Source organism: Lolium perenne, chromosome 4 (genome assembly GCF_019359855.2).
Source record: "Lolium perenne isolate Kyuss_39 chromosome 4, Kyuss_2.0, whole genome shotgun sequence".
Lineage (NCBI taxonomy): Eukaryota > Viridiplantae > Streptophyta > Magnoliopsida > Poales > Poaceae > Lolium > Lolium perenne.
This window is the reverse complement of record NC_067247.2, coordinates 367,951,080-367,973,364: the sequence shown is the minus strand read 5'-3', so window position 1 is coordinate 367,973,364 and position 22,285 is coordinate 367,951,080. Positions and strand designations below refer to the sequence as shown.

At 49.5% G+C, this 22,285-nt stretch overlaps 1 long non-coding RNA gene across 1 annotated transcript; it reads left to right on the top strand.

The window, feature by feature from the left end:
* Positions 1–12,320: 12,320 nt before the first annotated feature.
* On the top strand, positions 12,321–13,272 carry LOC127349139 (uncharacterized). Its single transcript, XR_007880135.2, has 3 exons — positions 12,321–12,434; positions 12,539–12,930; positions 13,039–13,272. It is a non-coding gene; the product is annotated as an uncharacterized lncRNA (long non-coding RNA).
* The last annotated feature ends 9,013 nt before the right edge of the window (positions 13,273–22,285 follow it).

The window sequence follows — 22,285 nt, the reverse complement described above, 5'->3', positions numbered from 1 at the left end:
ATCATGGAATCCATTATGGTGTGCTTCCTAATACCTGCAGCTCCCATAGCTAAGATCTCAGCCTTCTGATGATCTCTGATTTTTCTATGCGACCAAAGAAAAGGTGTTTCATCCGCTCTTGCTAACGTATGACTGTGCTTGTCATCAAAACTATCAACATACCAGAAACCAAGTTTTTCATTCAGCTTCACAGTCATGTGCGCCTCACAGTTGCATCGAGACAGTGGTCTGAGCCTCCGGCTATGTCCCTCTTCGGTCATCAACTTTGGATCACGCTCACCTTCCCTTGAACACAAAAAACGCCTGTAACGCCTATGTTTCGTAATTTTTTTGCTATATCTGACCTTATCCAATCTGATGCTGAATCCATTATCGTTGGCATAGCTGTTGTAGAATTCGAATGCAGCTTCTTCACTAGGAAAAGTCATCTCCTTTATCATCATGTACAACTCTATCGTATCCTCTGCCTGACAAGCTTGACTGAGGTTCGCGTCATCACCATCATCAACATGGGACTGTCACATAAAAACATAGCAGTCAAACTCTAATTTTTTTATGTGGCTATTAAAAAAAATTTGGTTTCCACAAAAAATTAACCAATACGTACCTCATTGCTATTCGACGGCTTTGCTTCCACATAATGTTTGCCAACTACTGACTCATCATAAAAACAATTCTCCATGTCGGATTCACCATAATAGTCATACACATTTTCAAGTCCAAATATTTCCAGCAAAAATTTAAGACAACAAGTAAATGTACCTCATTACTGTTTCCCACTTTCTAATGGTAATCTCATTTCATTGCATATCAAATAACAATTACACTACATGTACCTCATTGCTGTTTTCATCCAACTCAACATCATCACTAATATCTCTCTCATAATCATTGTCAATGTCGTCCATCTACATATTCAATGATAACATGACAATGTTAAAACATTTATCCTTCTGCATTTGCTTTCCATGAAAAAATTTGAATATATCAAATACACTTACATTAATAATTGCTTCCATCCCATGCTCTGAGCTCATGGAATTATCTGACCTTGAACCAACGAAAATATTCTCCCTCCCTGACAAAGATTCATTACCAAGCCCCGTTCTAGAATTATCTGACTCATCTCCATGAACTCCAATTCCAGGAACATTCTCTACCTCACAAACAACAGACATCGTCTCATCCATTTCCTAGCTACAACAAAAATCTCAAATTCAGTACATCCGCATCAAATTCTTTCACAAGTTAAAATGACCCAACAAGAGGTGAGTTATCATGTACGTACCTACCAATCGATCGATGCGCCGGCCGGAGTAAACCTACACCCACCACAGGGGTCGATCGATGCGTCCGAGGAGGAAGAAGCCGCTAGGCCACACTCAAGAGCAAGAGGAGCCGGCCCTAACCCTAGCCGCGCTCGCCAACACTTATCTGGTTGGAGCGATCAACGGCGACGGCGGAGACGGCCGGCGCGCCAGCGGCAGATCCCACCCGGGAGGAAGAGGAACCCTACCCCCACCAGCTCGGTTGATGCGTCGGGCTCGCGCTAGGGTTCCAACTAGGAGTAAAATGCTCACGGCGATCGCGGCAACAGAAGGGGACGTGCACGACGGCGGAGACGGCCGGCGCGCCGGCGGCAGATCGATCCCTCCCGAGAGGAAGATCAACCCTACCACCACCAACTCGTGCTCGCGCTAGGGTTTCCGACGACGGAGGAGTACAACTTCTTCTCACGACGATCGCGGCAACAGAAGACACATGCACGACGATCGGCGAGTTTTAAGCGGATTAGATCTTAATTAACTGCTCACGTGATCACCTTTTTTTTTTTAAACGTCACGTACATATACCGTATCCATACATATGGGTATACACGGGCTGGATATGGGTTCGGGCTAGCCCAACGCTTAAAAAAAAAAAAACTCAATATGACCCCTCAACTTCACTTAGGGGGGAGCACCGGAGCATCCCTCTCCTGTTCGTAGGGGCCACCACACTATTCCGTTTGGCTCGAAAATTGGCGGCTACTTATAGGGTGCTTCGGTGTGAGCTAAAAAAAGCTGGAACTCTTATAAGCCTATGAGATCATTATTAGGGCCGTTGGTTGTTGGTGGAGATGCTCTTATAATTCTGTATAATTCTATGTCTATCTAAGAACGCTTTGCATCTAGAATGCGCGTAGCGAAACTTCATATTTAGTCACCAGTTAATTGAAAATATCTAGATTTAATTTGTTAGAGCGGATTTATTGTGTTGGATATGTCATGGAGAGTAGTTCTAGTTTCACGGTAGTACAAATTCTTCGTAGCCACTAATTACACACGCATTCATGATTTATCTACTACCTCTGTCTATAAAAAATGTCTTAAGTTAATCTAAAGTTTGATGCATCTAGATAGTATCTTCTAGTGTCTACAGATATATCTGAATTCAGATAAATCTTTTTTTTTGAAACGAGGCAAAAGCTTTTCCTTTCATTGATGTAGGAGAAAAGAGTTGGCCCATTTATGAGAAAAACTGGCCGAAAAACCGTACAACACGATACCACACACCAGCCCCGAGGCTGCGCTCCACACGGGTCGACGACCAACCAGGTCGACACCACACCTCAACGCAACAGGCGGAGGCGAAAGACCGGAGCCACCGCTCCAACTACCACGCCGACCCCGAGGTCGCGCCCCGCCTGGCCAAAGACGAACCCGCCTCCGCCGAACCACCAAAACATTGCACAAGCCCCTCTGTCCGGCGGACGTCCAAAGCGAGGCCCCAAGAGGCAAAGCGACACAAGAGCGCCACCCACGCCCGATCCCACGAGGGATCTAGGGTTTCCCCCGGAGAGCCCGGGCGGAGATCATGAGACACCCACTTCGACGACGCCTTCAAGAAGGATGCGGCGCCCACGGGCGTCACCGTCGTCGGTACTAGCCGGCCGCCAAGACAAAGCTTTCGCCCAGCAAGAGTCCCAAAATCTCGCGCTCGCCCAACAAGGACCGGCACAGACCACCACCTACATCCGTTGTATTGCGACCCCCGGTGCAACACGCCTGAAGCCAACGGAGCACCGCCGAAGAGCACCGTGGCGCCGCCGGAACGCCACATAGAGGGGACGCCGACCAACACCAACGCGGGGCTCGATGACAAACGCTGAAGCCCGCAGACAAGAGCTCCTAGATCCGGCCGCCGGGCCGCCCACACGGCCACCGCAGCCGCCGCACCGCCGAGGAATCCGGGGCCGCCTTCCCGTCGCGCCCCTCACCCAGCTCCTCCTCCAGGCACACCTCCACCATCGAGCGCCACCGCCCCTGGCCTGCATCCGCGGCGCACCGCGACATCACCAAGCAGACCCGCCGCGGATGTCCCGCAGCAACCTCGCCACCATGGCTGACCTCTTGCAGCATCTTCGTGGCCAACCCAAGGCTGCCACAGCGCAGCCCTCCCGGCCCAGGGCCAGACCAGCACCACGCCGCCACCGCGCCTGTGGCCCGCACGGCCCTACCAAGCCCAGATCGGGGCCCGCCCATGGCGCCGGTCGCCGCGCCGCCCACCACCGCCTGCGCCACCGTCACGGGCTCCCGACGCAACACCGCAGGGGCCCGCGTTGGCCAGCCGCCGCGCCGCCACAACCATCCGCGCCCCCGAGCCGGCCCGCCGGACCCAGATCTGGCCCGGCCGCCCTCGACCGCCGGAGCCCCACGCGCAGCCAGCGGCTAGAAGAGCCGCTGCGCCCGCCTCAAGCAGCCACGCGCGTAAGGGTGTCAAGTGGGATCCCACTTTTGTCCCACTTGTAGTATAATTTGACTTTTTTAGTACAAATTTTGACATCAAAATTTGAACTACATAGTACAAAATAACATCCCACCGGGATCCCACTTTGACACCCTACACGCGCGCAGCACACCGCCGAGCCCACCGCGCCCGCTGCCCTGAGCCGCGCCCGAGCGAGCTCCTCCTCGCCAGGGACGCGGGAGGGGAAGAAGCGCCCCGTCGCCACCTTCCTCGGGGAGCGCGCGGCGAGGCAAGGAAGGGAGGAGGTGGGGGACTAAGACGGCGACGGCTAGGTTTGCCCCCCCCCCCCCCCGGCCGCCAGAGGAGGGCGACGCGAGGGGTCTGTTTCTATCAGATAAATCTTCAACATACTTATATGAACGAGGAAGTTTTTTTTTCCGAACCTACTCGCTGAGAATTGTACATGTCAAACGTCAAAGCGTTTTCAAAAGAAGGAACCAATCACACATCTAACGGTTTCCTTAGATATTCAGGCTACTTATGCGATTGCAGTGTTCAGTCGCACGACAGCCACAAGGCAATCAGTGCACCATTGCAATATCGTACGCTATTAGTGACACTGATTGCCTGCTGGGCCAAAGATTACACCGATCAACCATGTCGCGATCATCATCGTTGCTGGCTTGTCCACGTCAGGTGCACGTCGAAAGCCGGTGCCAGTTACTAGACCGCTTGGAGCAAAGCAACGGCAGAGACGCAGAGTGCAGTGTGGCTTGACGATTTCTCCTTGCGGATACGAACAAACCAACATTTCTAGCTCCTGGCCGACTTTTCTCATTTTTACTTCAGATTTTGTGATACTATCCGTGTTTGAGAAGAGAGTGCATGCGATTAGAGTGCCTAAGGGCATCTCCAACGCGGCGACCCATCCCGCGCGTCCGGATGGGTCTAACCAGACAAAAACGCGGCCTAACGCGCGGACCCATTCCAAAAACGGATGGCCGTGGCGTCCGGGGCGACCCAAACCCGGCCCAAATCTGGGACGACTTTGCGTGGCCGCGGACGCCGATGGCTGGCAGCTCGCGTCCTCCCCTTGTCCGCCCCTGGCCCGTCAGTCTGTCTCTCAAAACACACCCACTTCACTCCACTCCCAAAACGTAGAGATGGCCGACGAAGCTCCTGCCGCCACCACCGCCACCATCAGAGACGAGGCCCATCTTGCATCCATTGTCACTCCTCCCGTGGAGGCGGCTCCTGTCCTGGACGCTCCGGTGGTCGTGGAGCCCAGGCCGCCCACGAAGAAGGCGAAGCCCGAGCTCACCGCGGAGCAGAGGGCGATGGAGACCAAGAAGCGGGGCGACCGGCGCAGGGCGCTCGAGCAACGGAAGAAGGAGGCCGCTGCCGCCAAGGAGCAGGTTCTAGCGGCGGAGCAGCTCCTCCAGCTCCAAACGCAGGTGAAGGCGAATGTGATGCAAGAGCAGGCCATGCACTTTTACGGCCACACAGCGCTCGGTCAGCACATAATCATCCCGGGCGCCGGCACTGCCTCGGGGGGGGGGGGGGGGGGAGCTCGGCCTCGTCCGTGACCCGACCCCTTCCTCCAAGGTCAACAGCCCCGCTGACTGCCCCGTTTGGGTGCACGCCCGGCGCACAGGAATTGCGGGCGCGTTCGGGGCGCTACGCGTACCCGTCACAGGATGGGTCACCGGAGGTGGGCGAGTCCATGACGGGGCCGTCGCCTTCGTCCATTGACCTCAACCGTGCGCCGGCGAACTCGAAATGCCCAAAACACCTGGGAGCAGCAACGATGACCGGTGCACGCAACCTGCTCGACGATTTGTCGGCCGAGCGCGCACCGCCATCGATGGCACTGTCCACCGTGCAGGTCCCTCTGTCTTACCCGCTGACAATACTGACCACCGTGCCATATCCTTCAACCGAGCAGGCTCCCCAGCCACCTCCCATTGACACACAGGAGGACACCACCGTGCCATAACCCGGCAGCATGAACATCGAGGAGGAGCCGTTGTTCGCTGACGAGCTGACACAAGCCGCAGCTCGATGTCGCCGGGTTAGCAAAAGAACCAGCAACTACACGGTGTAGGAGGACAAGTTGCTCGTCAATGGATGGTTGACCATTGGGCATGATGCATTGACAGGTGCCGAGCAGAAGGGGACCGCATTTTGGCGCCGGATCTATGAATACTTCCATGAACATCGCAAATACGGACTGGAGCCATTTGAGAGCGACCGCAGCGAGCTATCCCTCCAAAAGAGGTGGGGAGCAATTCAAACTGAATGCAACAAGTTCCAGGTGGCGTATGATCACGTGAAGCGGATGCCCGTTAGCGGCATGGGCATGAAGGACTTGGTATGATTTTTAACCTCAACTTGTTCATTCGGTCTTTGCACATATGCTTATCATTGTTGTTCGCTTTGCTCTAGGTGTGGCAAGCTTTGGATTTCTACAAAAAGTAACAATGAACAAAAGACCTTTGCCTTCCCTCATTGTTGGAAGGAACTTCATGGCACCCCCAAGTTCCAGGAGGGGTACGACGGGTACATGGAGACCTTGACTGGCAACAAGACCGCCAAAGATGCCACGGTCATCGACCTTGATGGTGGGCAGCCTTGCGGTAGCTCCGCTTCTCGTGCAATTCGTCCATGCGGCCACAAGTCAAACAAAGCCAACATGAAGCGTGATGCTTCGTCCATGCTATTGTTTGGCACTTTGAAGGAGATGCATGCTGACAGAGAGGTGTCCATGGACAAGAGGGATGAGAGGAGGCGCCGGGAGAAAGAAGAGGAAGGAAGAACTACTTCGATGTCTAAAAGAAGAAGCTTGAGATTGAAGAGGTGAAGTCCAAGACCAAAGCTAGAGAAATTAAGCTCAAAGAGAGAGAAATTGAGCTCATAGCAATAGCAAGGGCCAAAGAGGTGGAGTTGAAGGCGAAGGAAGTTGAGCTCAAACGGCAAGCCGAGGACAACCTGATCATGAACACCGACTTGACCACCATGAGTGAGGCGAAGAGAGCTTTGTTCGAGAAGAGGCAGAAGGAGATCCTAGAGCGCACAAATTGAGTTGACAATCTCAATTTGTAATTTTTATATTTTTCAAACTATGGCACATTTCGTTTCTTCATTATGCTACATTTTATTTGATATTATTTTATGCTATTCGATATTATTCAATATTTGTTAGATATTATTCTACATTTTAAGATATTATTCATAAGTATGTGTGGCCAAATGGCCTATTTTCCAAAGAAATAGGCCAAATGGGCAAATGGGTGGCCGGCGCAGCATGCGATCCAAACGCACACTCGGACGCGAGGCGCTATCCGGGTGTTCGCGCGGCCACCCAAACGGCCTAAAACTGTTAGCTGTAATCTTGACTTAACGCAGGACTTGGTTGGGCTGTTTCGGTGCGTGCGCGTCGTCCCGCCATGGCGAGTGGAGCAGGTCGTGTGCGTGAGTCGCGCAGGACCAGTCGGTTAGGCTGTTAGCTAGAGTAGCGGGGTGAGTGTGTTGATCTGTTCAGAAGCTGGCCGTGTGTGCGCATGGCCGGGGCGAGCGGATCATGAGCGTGTGGCGCGCAGCGACGTGTGCGCGAGCTGCGTATAAAGCCCCCTCATGTGTACTCTTGTAAACACCCGAGTTGAGCACCATGTAGACATTGAAAAGATCAACAAGATTAGGGCGTCTGTGCGCCCGTGGCGGCATTCGTTGCCGGGCCGGAAAATATCTGTGCTGTCTCCGTTGCTTTCTTCTACCTCTATTTGTGAGCTGAGTGGAGAGCTAGCTAGTCTGGCAACAACAAGTGGTATCAGAGCCTCAAGTTCCAGGCCGTGGCTCGCGGTAAGTCCGCGACGAGCACGGTGGACGTGGAGGCGTCGCGCTGTGCGCCGTATGTGCGGCGAGCGCAGAGGTCAAGGCCGACCTGCGTAGTGGAGCAGAGGCCGCGGTGGCGCGGCAGGGCGGTAGCGTGGAGGAGCTGCGCGGCCACGGAGGTTGTAGCGACGCCATGCGACGACCGTGGAAGCGGCGACCGGCGTGAGCACGGTGACGACCGGCGTGTGTGTGCGCTCTGGTTGTTCCGTGTGTCACCGGTAGAGAAGAAGCTCGGCGTGTGTCGCCGACGAAGAAGACCGCGTCCTGGGCACGCAGGGCCGACTGTGTTGATCGCGTCGGCGTGCGATCATGGCAACAAGCTGGGGCGGGTGGATCGCGGGATGATCGAGGAGGATATGACAAGATCGAGCTGCTCGAGCGGCCGCGTTGCCTGCGTCAGTGCGCGGCATGGGCGTGAGCTGAGGGCAATGTCGATCATGACGGAGTGCAGCATCAACTGTCGGTAGGCTGTAGCGGCGGCCGGTGACGATGAAGACGACGGCAGTGCAGCAACTCCGGCAGCAGCAAGTCAAGATTATAGGGGAAAATGTTAGCCGTAATCTTGACTTAGCGCAGGACTTGGTTGGCGTGTTTCGGTGCGTGCGCATCGTCCCGCCATGGCGAGTGGAGCAGGTCGTGTGCGTGAGTCGCGCAGGACCAGTCGGTTAGGCTGTTAGCTACAGTACCGGGGTGAGTGCGTTGATCTGTTCAGAAGCTGGCCGTGTGTGCGCGTGGCCGGGCGAGCGGATCATGAGCGTGTGGCGCGCAGCGACGTGTGTGCGAGCTGCATATAAAGCTCCCTCATGTGTACTCTTGTAAACACCCGAGTTGAGCACCATGCAGACATTGAAAAGATCAACAAGATTAGGACGTCTGTGCGCCCGTGGCGGCGTTCGTCGCCGGCTGGAAAATCTCTGTGTTGTCTCCGTTGCTTTCTTCTACCTCTGTTCGTGAGCTGAGTGGAGAGCTAGCTAGTCTGGCAACAACAAGATAGCAAATGTTGGTGCAGCCCGAGGCTGCACCCTCTCTCTCTCTTCGACCTCTGCTCTGGCACGAACAAGGACAGGAGGTGGGAGATGACGACGTGAGTAGAGAGTAGAGACACAGTGCTGGCCGGCGCTCTGCTGGCCGGCGCACGGAGCGCCGCCATGGGCGCACCAACGCCCGAATCCTTTTCTCTTTTCAGCTGGCTCAAAACCGGTACTTACAAGCACCACTAGTAGAAACAAGGGCTTTGGTTTTTTGCCCCAAATGTCATTTGCACCGGATTTGGCACGAACCAGTGCTAAAAGGGGTCATTAGCACCGGTTCGTGGGGAGCAGCCGGCCGAGGGACCTTTTGCACTGGTTCGTGTTACGAACCGGTGCAAATGATCTATCTTTTGCACCGGTTCGTAACACAAACCGGTGCAAAAGGTTCGTCGCCAGGCACGTGTCAGCCGAGGAACCTTTAGCACCGGTTCGTGTTACGAACCGGTGCAAAAGATAGACCATTTGCACCGGTTCGTAACACGAACCGGTGCTAAAAGGTCCCCAGCCCTATTTCAGCTCAGCTACCGGCCAAACAGCCCAGCTCACTTCATTTTTGCTAGGAGAAGGTGTGCGTGTTGAGTGCTAAGTTGCTTCTCTTTGGCATGCACATAAGGTGCTCGATGAAATGTGTGAGAGAGTGATGCCGCTTGATTTTACACCCAACAAAAATGAGATGAGGTGCCGGAGCGACACTTAAGCTTTCTCCTCTTTCTTTCCTCCTCGATCAAGGTTTAAGCAACAACTTAACCCTTTCATTTGTACGGTGCTAATTTCCACTATTTATAAATATTATGATGTTTTGTAATTGTTTATTGATAAACTTAATTAATTATTTGATGTAGATGAACCGGCGGCAATGGATGTACGTTGACCGACGTCTACCCGAGTTCAGATCGGGCCTGGAAGAATTTATCCGTGTGGCTCGGGGAAAACCCACGGGCGGATGGTTTTATGTGTTGTCCATGTGTTGATTGCCATAACTTGAAGCAATACCCTGAATGGCAAGTCATTCACTCACACCTGCTTTGGAAAGGTTTCATGCCCAGCTATAATTGTTGGACCAAGCATGGAGAAAGAGGGGTTATGATGGAAGACGACGAAGAAGAAGAAGAGGATGATGATATGTACCCTAACTACGGTGATACTGCAACAGGGCATGATGAAGATGAAGATGCAGGAGGAGGTGATCAAGATGAAGAGGCATCAGATGAGCCTGTTGATGATGATCTTCGTCGGGCCATCGCCGATGCACACAGAGATGCAGAAACAGAAAACGAGAAGCGAAAGTTAAAGGGCATGTTAGATGATCACAAAAAGAAGTTATACCCAAATTGCGAAGATGGCAACACAAAGCTCGGTGCCACCACTGGAGTTGCTTTGCAATGGAAGGCAGAGGCTGGTATATGTGTCAAGCCATTTGGGTAGTGCGTGAAAATATTGATGAGGAGGTTTCCAAAGAATAACGAATTGCTGACAAGATCGTACGAAGCAAAGAAGGTTCTCTGCCCTCTAGGATTAGAGGTGCTGAAGATACATGCATGCATTAATGACTGCATCCTCTACCGCGCTGAGTATGAAAATTTGGAAAAATGTCCGGTATGCACTGCACTTCGGTATAAGATCAGGCGAGATGACCCTGGTGATGTTGAGGGCGAGCCCCCTAGGAAGAGGGTTCCTGCCAAGGTTATGTGGTATGCTCCTATAATACCACGGTTGAAACGTCTGTTTAGAAATAAAGAGCATGCCAGGTTGTTGCGATGGCACAAAGAAGACCGTAAGAAAGACGAGATGCTGAGACACCCCGCTGATGGGTCGCAGTGGAGGACAATCGATAGAGAGTTCCCGGATTTTGCAGATGACGCGAGGAACTTAAGGTTTGGCCTAAGTACAGATGGAATGAATCCTTTTGGGGAGCAGAGCTGCAGTCATAGCACTTGGCCTGTAACTCTATGTATCTATAACCTTCCGCCTTGGTTGTGCATGAAGCGGAAGTTCATTATGATGCCAGTGCTCATCCAAGGCCCAAAGCAACCCGGCAACGACATTGATGTGTACCTACAGCCATTATTTGAAGAACTCTTACAGTTGTGGAGCAAACCAGGTGTACATGCATGGGATGAGTACAAACAGGAGTCATTTAACCTACGAGCGTTGCTTTTCGTGACCATCAATGATTGGCCTGCTCTTAGTAACCTTTCAGGACAGACAAACAAGGGATACAATGCATGCACTGTTTAGATGAGACCGAAGGTGCCTATTTGCATAAATGTAAGAAGGTTGTGTACCTGGGGCATCGTCGATTTCTTCCAAAGAGGCACCCCGTCAGAAAGAAAGGCAATATCAAGAAAGGCAATATCGTCGATTTCTTCCAAAGAGGCATCGTCGATTTCTTCCAACAAGGGATATCACGTCAAGCCGGTTCCACCTGGATACGCTGTTGCCGGGGTGGATCAAGTTATGGATGGGTATGGGCCGCTGAGGCTTGACCACCCTGCCGGTGAAGGGGATTTGCTAGAGCTGGGAGAGGCCAAGAACACTACAGTTCTATGGCGAAAGGAATTCATTGTGATTCCGGGTTGGAAGGCGCCAACAAGGTCTCCACCGAGCCAGCATTCTCCACCGATGCAGCCGTCTCCAGTGCGTGAGCCTTCCCCGCCGGCGCGTGAGCCATCTCCGCCGCCGCGTGAGCCTTCCCCGCCGGCGCGTGAGCCATCTCCGCCGCCGCGTGAGCCTTCTCCGCCGCCCAAGTATAAGAGGAAAATTAGGCGGGCCGCTACGACACAGCTGAGTCGTAACAAATCACCGAGACGCAAACAAGAGCCCCTCCCAAGAGTGCCTAAGGTTGCTCCCAAGAGACCTTATGACTATACAGTTGAGGAAAATGCCAAGATCGTAGCTGAACAGCACAAGCAACAAATGTTGAAACTTAAAAAGCCCCAGCTTGAGCCGGAGCCAGCTATATCTCTGGAAAAGAAGTTGAAACTGCTGAAGAACCTTCATCAACCTGAGCCAAGTCTTTCATCGAACTATGACCGGTCTATTCGCAAGTCAAATGTGTTAGCAAAAGAGCGGTGGGAAAAAAGTAAGGTAGATGGGAAACCAGTTCCCCAGCTTGGAGCCCAGAAAAACTCGTGCCCCCCGCTCCAAGTGTATCCCGATGTCCTAGCGTGCCTTGATCCAACGATGGTAAAACTATACAAAGATGAGGCAGATGCGGCCGGTATGAGTATTCCTGAGTACTTAAGCCGCATCGAATTCATGGCCACGGACGATGTCCAATTAGCATACCATTACACATACGGGGAACCTCTTGTCAGAGCTGCGGAGTTGCCTAATCTATCAACACAGGTGCGAAGACTACATAATTGGTACTTGGATGCATGTAAGGACGGCCAGAACTGGATCATGGTGGCAATAAGAGATGAGCACTACGGGCGAACTGACGTGATGAACATCGAATTTTGTGAATTATTTCAGTTATTCAACCAAGACGCCCTCGACAAATCTCTGCTGAGTGCATAATTGTAAGTATTATTTATGTAATTAAGTCTCTACCGCGACTCGTCCATTATTGCATGCATATAACCATACTCTCACTGTATTATGCAGAATGAAGATTCGCGAATGCCGCAAGGGGCAAATCTATGATCTTGGGTTCGTTGACCCATATACCGTGAATGGGTATACTGTCGACAACTCTCCCAAGGACACGGAGAATAACTTGGTACATGTCTTAAGGAAAAACTCATACAAAAGGGCAATACTATTTCCTTACAACTTCGCGTGAGTGTTACTCTCTTCACACATTAAATCTTTTTCGCTTACTCCATGTGTTAAGTGTAATTGATGAGTTATGCATATATATATATATATGTGTGTGTCCGCAGGTTTCACTATATCCTGCTAGTCATTGAACCCGACACCGGGATAGTAGAAGTCATGGACTCGAAGAGTAAACCCCTTGAGGCGTGGGGGGACATGGCTGATATCCTCCACAAGGCTTGGAAACGGTTCACCAACAAAGCTCCGGGTTTAAAGAATAAAGATCTTCGAATAAAACATGTACCGGTAAGTACTAATGGCTAGGCCGCGCATCTCTTTGATTCTAGTTTCAATACAATTATTATCATCCTTGATTATATATATATTATTTTGATTGAACTTTGTTCTCGTAAAGTGCTTGAGGCAAGAGGACGGGAATAATTTATGCGGGTTCTACGTTTGCGAGTTCATCCGCCAGAATACCCATCATGTGAGGGACATTTTGGAACAACTTGATGTAAGTAATTAAACAACATTCATGGCTTTATTTTATCGATCACCTTGTGTTTCATTCACATACACACATATATATATACTGACCATCGTACCTTCTTCAAATTATTAGATCGAACGGTTGCGGGACGGTCTTCTAGCAACAGAGCGTGTACGAGCAATTCAAGAAGAACTGGCGGGGTTCTTACTTGAGCAAGTCATAGCTCCAGATGGAGAACACTATGTGGACAACCGCCAATATCAAAGTTGATGTAGACATATATATATATGCATGAACGTGTGTCACTTTGATCGATATATGTAATACAATGGTTTCCTATATATATATTTGAATTGTTTGCATTAATATTATACCGTGTTTCGAATGGAGGCAGAGTCGCCGCGGCAGCGTTTTAGTGAAAATTCCTGCCGCGGCAGAGTCTGCCGCGGCAGCGTTTTAGTGCAATTCTCTGCCGCGGCAGAGTCTACCGCGGCAGGGACTGGCACCAAAACCCTGCCGCGGCACAACCCTTTTGCACCGGTTCGTATTACGAACCGGTGCAAAAGGTCCCCCGCCGGACTCACCACAGACGGCCACGTGGTGCCCCCTTTAGCACCGGTTTGTAACAGAACCGGTGCAAAAGGGGGGGGGCCTTTTGCACCGGATGGTTTGCACCGGTTGGCCATCCGGTGCATATGGGCCTTATGAACCGGTGCAAAAGAGCAGTTTTCCACTAGTGCACACACATACATGAGGTTTTATAGCTAACTAGGGAGCACGAACTCCACGTCCTCCAGTCTGCCGCTGCGATCCGGCCGGCGCACACGACGCGCACATACGCGTAGAACGCGGCTGCTCTAACAACTCTAAACAGCCTGGGTCAATCAGCTCTAAACGGCCCGTATTGCATGCTACTACAGAAACTACACGAGCAGAAACTCGCGCACACACGCGACGCACGCGACAAAAATAAATCATGGTTTATTTGCTAAAAAAAAGACAGCTCAGTGCGTCCGTTTGGGTCGCCGGGTTGGAGATGCCCTAGGAGCATCTCCAATATATGCCTTACTTTTGAGGGCGTCACCTTTTGATTTTAAGACCCTACCTTTTCTGTTTTTTTGGAACGAAACCGACGGTAGCTATTTTATATGCACAAAAAGGCTCCCAGCCGACAACAGTTTTCAAAATAGGCCACCATTTTTCAACACATGTGCTACAAACAGGTCCTTAACTTTTACAAGCAGAACTCTACATTTTTTTCTTCTTCAGAAAAGCAATCAATGTCCCAAATTCACCACAGCGCAAAAACCACCAGACCAAGGTAGCCGAGAGAGATAACGTCCGCCGCATAGCCGCTGCAGTTCATCCTAGGGCACGTGCAAGGCTAGGGAGTGGTTCTGCTACCGTGATTGGGTCGATCCTATCCGGAATCAAAGGAGGGCGGCGTCGATTGGGTTGGTCCCGTCCGGAATTGAAGGAGGAAGGACCTCTGGGGAAAGAAGGTTCAGCACCATTGACAAGGTATCAACTTGTCAATGCCTATGGATTGTAGGCTAGGGTTTAGTTGGAAGTAGAGGGCAAGTAGATCTCGAAGGTTTCAGCCGAAAAGTACTCGATGATTGTGAAAACTAGGGTTTGTAGACAATAATTCGATTCTCTCTTCGTCCCTCGACTCCCCCTTTATATAGGAGGTGGAGCCGAGGGATTCGTGCTATACAAGTTACAGAGTCCGGGACGGTTTCTAACTCATCCCGCCAGATTACAAATAACACTTCCTATTACAATTCTTAACTTTCCTTAATATATCTTGGGCTCCCGAATCTTCTTATTCTTCGGGTAGTGGGCCTTCAGTAAACCCCGGGTACTATCTTCGGCAGGCCCATTTGGGATGCCTATGTCAGTAGCCCCCGAGATTTTGCTTGAATCGTAGAATCAGGGAAAATCTCCACTGTTTATTTTTATTCGAGAGCTTTAACTTTTTATATTTCTTCACATAAAATTCTATATTGTACAGGGATACTGGTAGTTGGGGCTAGTTCTTCTGACGGATCAGGTACTAGTTAACTGCTCTAGTGGCAATCCGCAAAAACCTACTTCAAGATCACGTCCCTGGACATGATCTCGGGATACTGGTGTAAACTTCGACAGGTGCCGCTTAAGGTCTTACCATTACGTCGAGTCCAGTCAAATTTATCGAGTACCTAACGCGTCCGTTAGGATTTTTCTTCGTATCTGTTGATACGGATAAAAATGTAACGAGCGCAGTCTTCGGCGATGCCACGCCCAGCAGAACGGATCTGGGGTCTTACCTTCGCAAATTTGCGGCATTCAGAAATTGATCGCAACTTTGGCGTTCTGAGAATATATTGTCGAGTGCTTTTCCGGCTGTTGGAATGGCACATTTTATCGAGTCGAATATGACTTATATTGCTCTCCCGATGGGAGTATATGTAGAGTTAATTATAACTCGAAATATACTCTCTTACTTTTCTATCTTTTATTTTTGAACTTCATCGGGTACGCGAACAGCGTTCCCGATGGGAGTAGCCCCCGAGGCTACAACCAAGAACTTGTGCTTGGTTGTAGGCTCAACATTTTAGTCCACCTTGTCACTATATTGTCATTATGTTCCAATATGATCTTCTTTCTATCTCTCGGGTGCGCGAACAGCGCTCCCGATGGGAGTAGCCCCCGATGCTACAGCCAAGGACTTGTGCTTGGTTGTAGGCTCCCGCAATTTCTATACTGCCATACTCGAAATTTTACTTTTTGTCGAAGTAGCCCCCGAGCATTTGGGCAAAAACTTGTATTTGATCAAAGGCTCCCGAAGTATTCAAATAACTCCTCCTGTCGCCAATCTTCTTTTATTTTCTTGTCGGCATGCTTCCCTTAATCAAATTTACTTCATCTCTGTTTAATAGTCGTGATTTTTCTGCCCTGTGGGTCCATTGCTTCTACCACGTTGACACGTCGTGCTAGTGGGGGACACACGTCCTCCGCTTTTCCTGGCGCACGTACAGTAACGCTTATCTCAGTAAAAATACCTTTTTACCCTTTTATCTAGAAGATTTGTTGTCACCACACGATTTCTTCATCCAACGGTGCATTGCTTCACCCGATTCTTATATAAACCTTTCTTCAACCTCCGTTCACTCCCTCGCTTGCGCCGCACATCTGTTCCTCTTTGCAAAAGCTTCCCCTGCGCCCAACTCTCTCTGATCTTCCGCACTCACGAACATTGCTTTGCCCATTGCCGTTGATGCCACCGCGCACGCGACTCACTCGCCACAGCACTCCAGAATCCAAGATGGCCGCCGAAGATCTTGAGTGGGAGAGATCTAAAATCTCCAACCAGGACATCAACACACTGAAGAGGCTTGGCCTCATGAAGAAGGAAGACGCCATCCGCTTTCCCAGCGAAGAAAGCTACCCCAACCCTCCAATGGAGTACCGGGTTAGTTTCGTTGATCACCTCATCCGCGGCCTTTCGGCCCCAATTCACGATTTCCTCCGCGGCCTCCTTTTTGTTTACGGGATTCAACTGCACCAGTTGACCCCAAATTCCATCCTCCACATTTCCATTTTTATCACACTGTGCGAATGCTTCCTTGGAGTCCCTCCTAATTGGGCTCTGTGGAAGCGCATTTTCTGCCTCCGCCGCAATGGCTCCCACAACGTCACCTATAACATAGGCGGCGTTGTTATCTGTGTCCGAACTGACGTTGAATATTTCGACGTCAAACTTCCTGATTCTGTCCAAAGATGGCGCAAAAGATGGCTCTACATTTACGAAGAAAGTGCCAACTCTGTGGAACACAACATAATCCCTTTCGACGGAAGTGCCAAAATTCAGCGCCGCCGTTCCTGGGACGCTGAAGCTTCCGAAGAAGAGAAAAAGGCGACAGAAGCACTTATGTCTCGTATTCATCAGCTTCAAAATACTCGAGGCAAAGAACTATCTGGTGTTCAAATCACTGCCTACTTCCTTAGGATTAGAGTGCAGCCTCTTCAGGCTCGCAAAAATCCCCTTTGGACGTATTCTGGTGAAAATGACGCCAACAGAATCTCCAGTGATCTTTCTGCAAAGGACTTGGAGAAGTTGATTCGAAGAGTTTCTCGCCTGGGCAAGAAAGATCCTATTCCCTCCTCTTGTCGCGTGGAACCATACAGCTCCGCCAATCCTCTCCCCGAGGTATTTTTATCTTCTCGAGTTTCTGTCTTGTTCCGAACTTTCCCTGCATCTCATTGTATTGATATCTCTCTAATTTTTCTTTTGTCGATATTTTCTTGCAGAACCATCCTACTATGACTTCCCTTCCTCCTCTTCCTGAGGATGGAGAAGTCGAAGAACAGGCTATCGTTGCCGAAGACACCCAAGGTTCTTCTATTCCTGAAAGTGAAGTCACAGGTTCTCACAAATCTGCGGCTTCCCATGAAAAAGAAGTTGAATCTTCAGCCAGCGAGTCAACGCAATCCCTTCCTCCTGCTGTTTCCCCAAGAAACAAAAGGAAAAGGAATGATGCCGAGGATTCTGGCACTTCTAAGGCTGAAAAAGTTGTTCCTTCTCATCCGAAGGCAGCTTATGATCCTTATATTGAATCCCTCGTCAGCTCGTAAGTTATCTTTATTTCTTCCTATTCTTGTACTTGAAATGTTTATCTTGTCTTGCTTTTTATGCTGCCGATTTTTGATCAACAGTGATGACGAGGAAGAAGTACCAACTATTGATGTGGCTCCTCGGACAAGCACGTCACATACTGTACTTGCCTCAGACACGCTAGTTGAAGGAGAAGAATCCTCGCCTCCTCAACAAAACGTCGTCACCACAACTCCGCCGGCAAGCCCCCTTGCTCCTTCACCAAAAAGGTCAAGGATTGAAAAGTTTGTTGAACCTGCCCCTCAATTGGGCAGCTCGTCGACTCTGCTCTTAGATGATGTAAGTTTGTCGATATCTATATTTTCTCTATTTTGTTTTTTTTTCACGCCTTCACTCTCTTTTTCATGCCGATGTTTCTCTTGCTGTGTTCTTCTTTAACAGCCCATGATCAAAGAGCTTCTCCGCATCGGATCCCAATGTATTGGGTACCGTGAATATGCTAGCAGAGCCGAAGGTAACAACTTTTATACTTGCCGTTTTTCCTTGTCTTTTTGCTCCTGTTGCTTGTCGTGATTTTCCATCTTTCTTCTCTCTCTCTTTTTTTTTATATCTCGACAGAGAAACTTGTAGAGGCCAACAAACGTGCCGACGCACTTGCTCAAAAACTTGAGCAAAGTGAGGCGGCTCGCAAGAAAGCCGAACTTGTTGCTAGCGAAGCCAAGGCCGAGGCTGATGAAGCCAAGGCACAAGCTGCTAGTGCCGAGGAACTGCAGAAAAAACTTGAGGATACTGCATCTGCCTTAAACGAGCACAAAGCTGCACAAGCTTCTCGTGAACAGGGGATCCTCAAGCGCCTGAAAACCCAAAGTCGCCGCACTTTCAGTAATATTATTGATCCCTTCTATTTTTATGAGAGTCGTTGTTTCTTGTTGTTTGACCAACGCTTTGTTTCCTTGACAGACCAAACAAACCAAGATTTTGATCTGGCGAATCCTATCGATGACCCTCTCTTTGACGCACTTTCCTATCTGGAGCTGCATGGGTCCGAAATTCGTGAAGGCGTGGCAAATGCTAATGCAGGATTGTCGGCGTTGTTCCCCTACTTCTTCCCGAAAAAAGAGGAGCCCTCGACTTTCCTTAACCTTGCCAAGATGTTCAGTTCACCAGAAGATCTTGGACTGAAGATGCGCCAAGAAAATATGAAGATTGCCGTCGAAAGCACTGTCGCTTTGGTTCTTTGACGATCAACAGGCTGTTGATTGGACGAAAGTTGGCGACACCGAGCAGATAGAGCAATCAAGATGGAGGTCGCTGATTAAGGCAGCCAAGCCCAACACGAAGAAGATCTTGGCCTATCTCGGGATCAAACCAGCGTCGACTCCTAGCTCATCAAGGCCGGAGGTCTAGTTGCATGCCTCTTTATTTTTCTTTCTATGTTTCTTTTGCTCTTGTCGCCAAAGTAGTCATTTGGCGACACGTACTTCCTTAGCTCCACTGTAATGCCTTTGTAATTATTCCGAGAGATTAATGAAAACTCTGTCTTTGCTTGTTGTTTGATGTTGTCTTGTTTAAATTTCAGTTGATATTTGATAACTATACTCCATCTTCCGCTCCTTCCAATATTTCGCCTTCTTCTTCTCGTTCGAGGAGAGCTTTTGCTGATACTGCACCTGTCGAAGATACCTTGTCGCAAGAACTGGATGAACTTCGACAGCAACTTCAGTATGCGAAGAAGCAAACACTTGTGATGATGGAAAAGTCTCATAAGTCATCTGAAGCCGAAAAAATTGCACTTCATCAAGCTCGCGAGGCCGTGGCTGCTAAGGAAATTGCTGCTTCCGAGGCTGAAAAGGCGACTACTCGAGAAAATTTCATGCTCGAGTTAATGAATGAAGCCAGTGCAGATATGTCGGGTATGCTTGTTTCATCCTCCGGTATCTTTCATCTTCATGCTTCATCTCTTAAAGTTTTCGACTCCATTGCTTTTAATAGGTTTTTTTACTGATGCTATTGCCGAAGAAGAGAGGGTGAATACTAGGATGAACCTCCTTGTTAACCTTTCCCTTGATCATGGTTCTTTGTTTTGGGCTACCCCGGAGAGGACCCGCCAGATTGTCAGATTTCAGGATCGCGCCTCTCAAACTCGCGATTTTCTTGACTTCTGTACCAAGACCTTGTCCATGGTTTATAACTCCATGTTTCCTCGGAACGTCCAACCAAAAATTCTTCCTGAATTAATGGAGAAATTCAAGGATGCCCGCAGTATCCATGATTTTGTCAGGGCTCAATTGATAGCTGGCGCCAGATTTGCTCTTATTATGCTTCAGATCTGCCACTCAAATCTTGACCTGACCCAAGTTGTTGCGAAAGTTCATGAGAAGGTAAAGCGCCGAAGAGTTGGTGTCGACCGGATCAACACGAAGGTTTCGCCTATAGCCGAAGAAATGATTGAAGACCTTCTTCGGATGGATGCCGACTTTTTTGCAGATGGTCATTATGCTGATTTTCTTGGCGCTGCTCCCGAAGAAAACAGAATTACCCTTGATGACATTCTAAATCATGACTAATTTTTTCCTTTGGTAGATAACTCTTCTTTTTGACCCATGATTGTGATTATACTGTAAAACAATCATCATATTTCTATATTTGCCTAGCCCCCGAGTGTTTCGGTGGCTATTTGCTGTATTTGTATATTGCGAGGTTTTGAACCAAAGCATTTATTTAATATGTATTTATGGCGAACATCAGCCCCCGAGCTTCTTTATTGAGCACTATTTTGTATGTTTATTGACTCACGAGGTATTTTAATACCAAGGCAAGGCTTTTCTTTTTTGAGGAACTATATTGAATTTCGTCGAGTCAGAAACTTTGAGTATGCCGATAAAGAAAAATTATATTGACACTATCTTTATTATATTGCAGCACCGCGAGCCCGCCTCATTAAAAACCTTTTCCGGCCCCACTCGGTGCCCCGAAAAAGAAAAAGAGTGCGTCTGAAAACTCGCGGGCGTTTCAGTACATTGAAGTTTTACAAGGACTATATTTCAACTCTAGGTGTAGAACCGCCTGAGTTGCGCCACGTTCCAGGGGTTTGGCTCCTCCACCCCTGTCTTCTTGTCCTTTATCCTGTATGCTCCTCCTCCGATTACTTCCGTGACAATGTAAGGGCCAAGCCATGGTGACTCGAGTTTTTCATGACTTTTTTGCGTGAGCCGAAGAACAAGGTCTCCCACCTGAAAGGATCTTGGCCGCAAACGTCGACTGTGGTAATTCTTCAAGTCCTGTTGGTATTTGGTTACCCGAGACAGTACTTCATCTCGAGCTTCATCAAGTGCGTCGACATCATCTTCTAGCGCTTTTCTCAACACTTCTCCGTCATATTCGACGACGCGTGGAGAGTTGTGCTCTATCTCGATTGGTAATACTGCTTCTGCTCCATGAACCAAGAAAAACGGAGTTTCCTGTGTTGCTGTGTTTGGTGTTGTTCGGATGCTCCACAACACACTTGGTAGTTCTTCTGGCCAGGTATGTCGAGCTTTTTCCAGTGGTCCTAACAAGCGTTTCTTGATGCCATTGCAGATGATGCCATTGGCTTTCTCGACTTGCCCATTGGTTTGAGGATGTGCAACTGACGCAAAGTGCAACTTGATACCCACCTCTTCGCAATAATCTTTGAATTCGTGGGATGTAAAGTTACTGCCGTTGTCTGTGACGATGCTGTGGGGCACTCCAAATCTGAAGACGAGGCCTTTTATGAATTTTACTGCGGATGCTCCGTCTGGTGAATTTATCGGCTTCGCTTCTATCCACTTTGTAAATTTGTCGACGGCTACTAGCATGTACTCCTTTCCTCCTGGCCAGGATTTGTGTAACTTGCCCACCATATCAAGTCCCCATTGGGCAAAGGGCCATGACAATGGTATTGGTGCTAGCTCTGCTGCTGGAGAGTGAGGTTTTGCGGCAAACCTTTGACACGCGTCGCAAGTTCTTACTATGTCCTTGGCGTCCTCGATTGCTGTCAACCAGTAGAATCCTGCCCGAAAAACCTTGGCTGCAATAGCTCGACTACTTGCGTGGTGGCCACATATTCCTTCGTGTACATCCTTCAGAATTATTCTTCCTTCTTCGGGTGTGACACATCTTTGCAGGACGCCTGAAATACTCCGTTTGTACAATTCCCCTTTGACTACCGTGAAAGCTTTGGAGCGTCGAATTACTCGCCTTGCCTCAACTGGATCATCGGGTATTTCTTTCCTGAGGATGTACGATATGTACGTCTGCATCCATGGTATCTGTATCACCATGACCAGGTCCTGATCTTCTTCTTCTTCCTCTTGCTTTTCCTTGGTAGCCCCCGAGGGTTTCTTCTCCTTCTTTTTTGATTTTGTCGATTTGGTGGATCTCTCTGTTATCTCTTCCCAGAATACACCTGGCGGGACTGCAAGGCATTGCGACCCGATGTTTGCAAGAACGTCGGCTTCGTCGTTGCTCAATCTACTAATATGATTTACTTCGCATCCATCGAACAACTTCTCGAGCTTGTTGTACACCTCCTTGTATGCCATCATGCTATCATTGACTGCGTCACATTGGTTCATAACTTGCTGAGCCACCAATTGTGAGTCGCCAAAGATTTTTAGTCGAGTTGCACCGCAGGCTTTCGCCATCTTCATCCCGTGTATGAGAGCCTCATATTCTGCTTCATTGTTAGATGCGTTAGGGAACGTCATCCGAAGGATGTACTTCAACTTGTCGCCTTCAGGTGATATGAGTACTACTCCT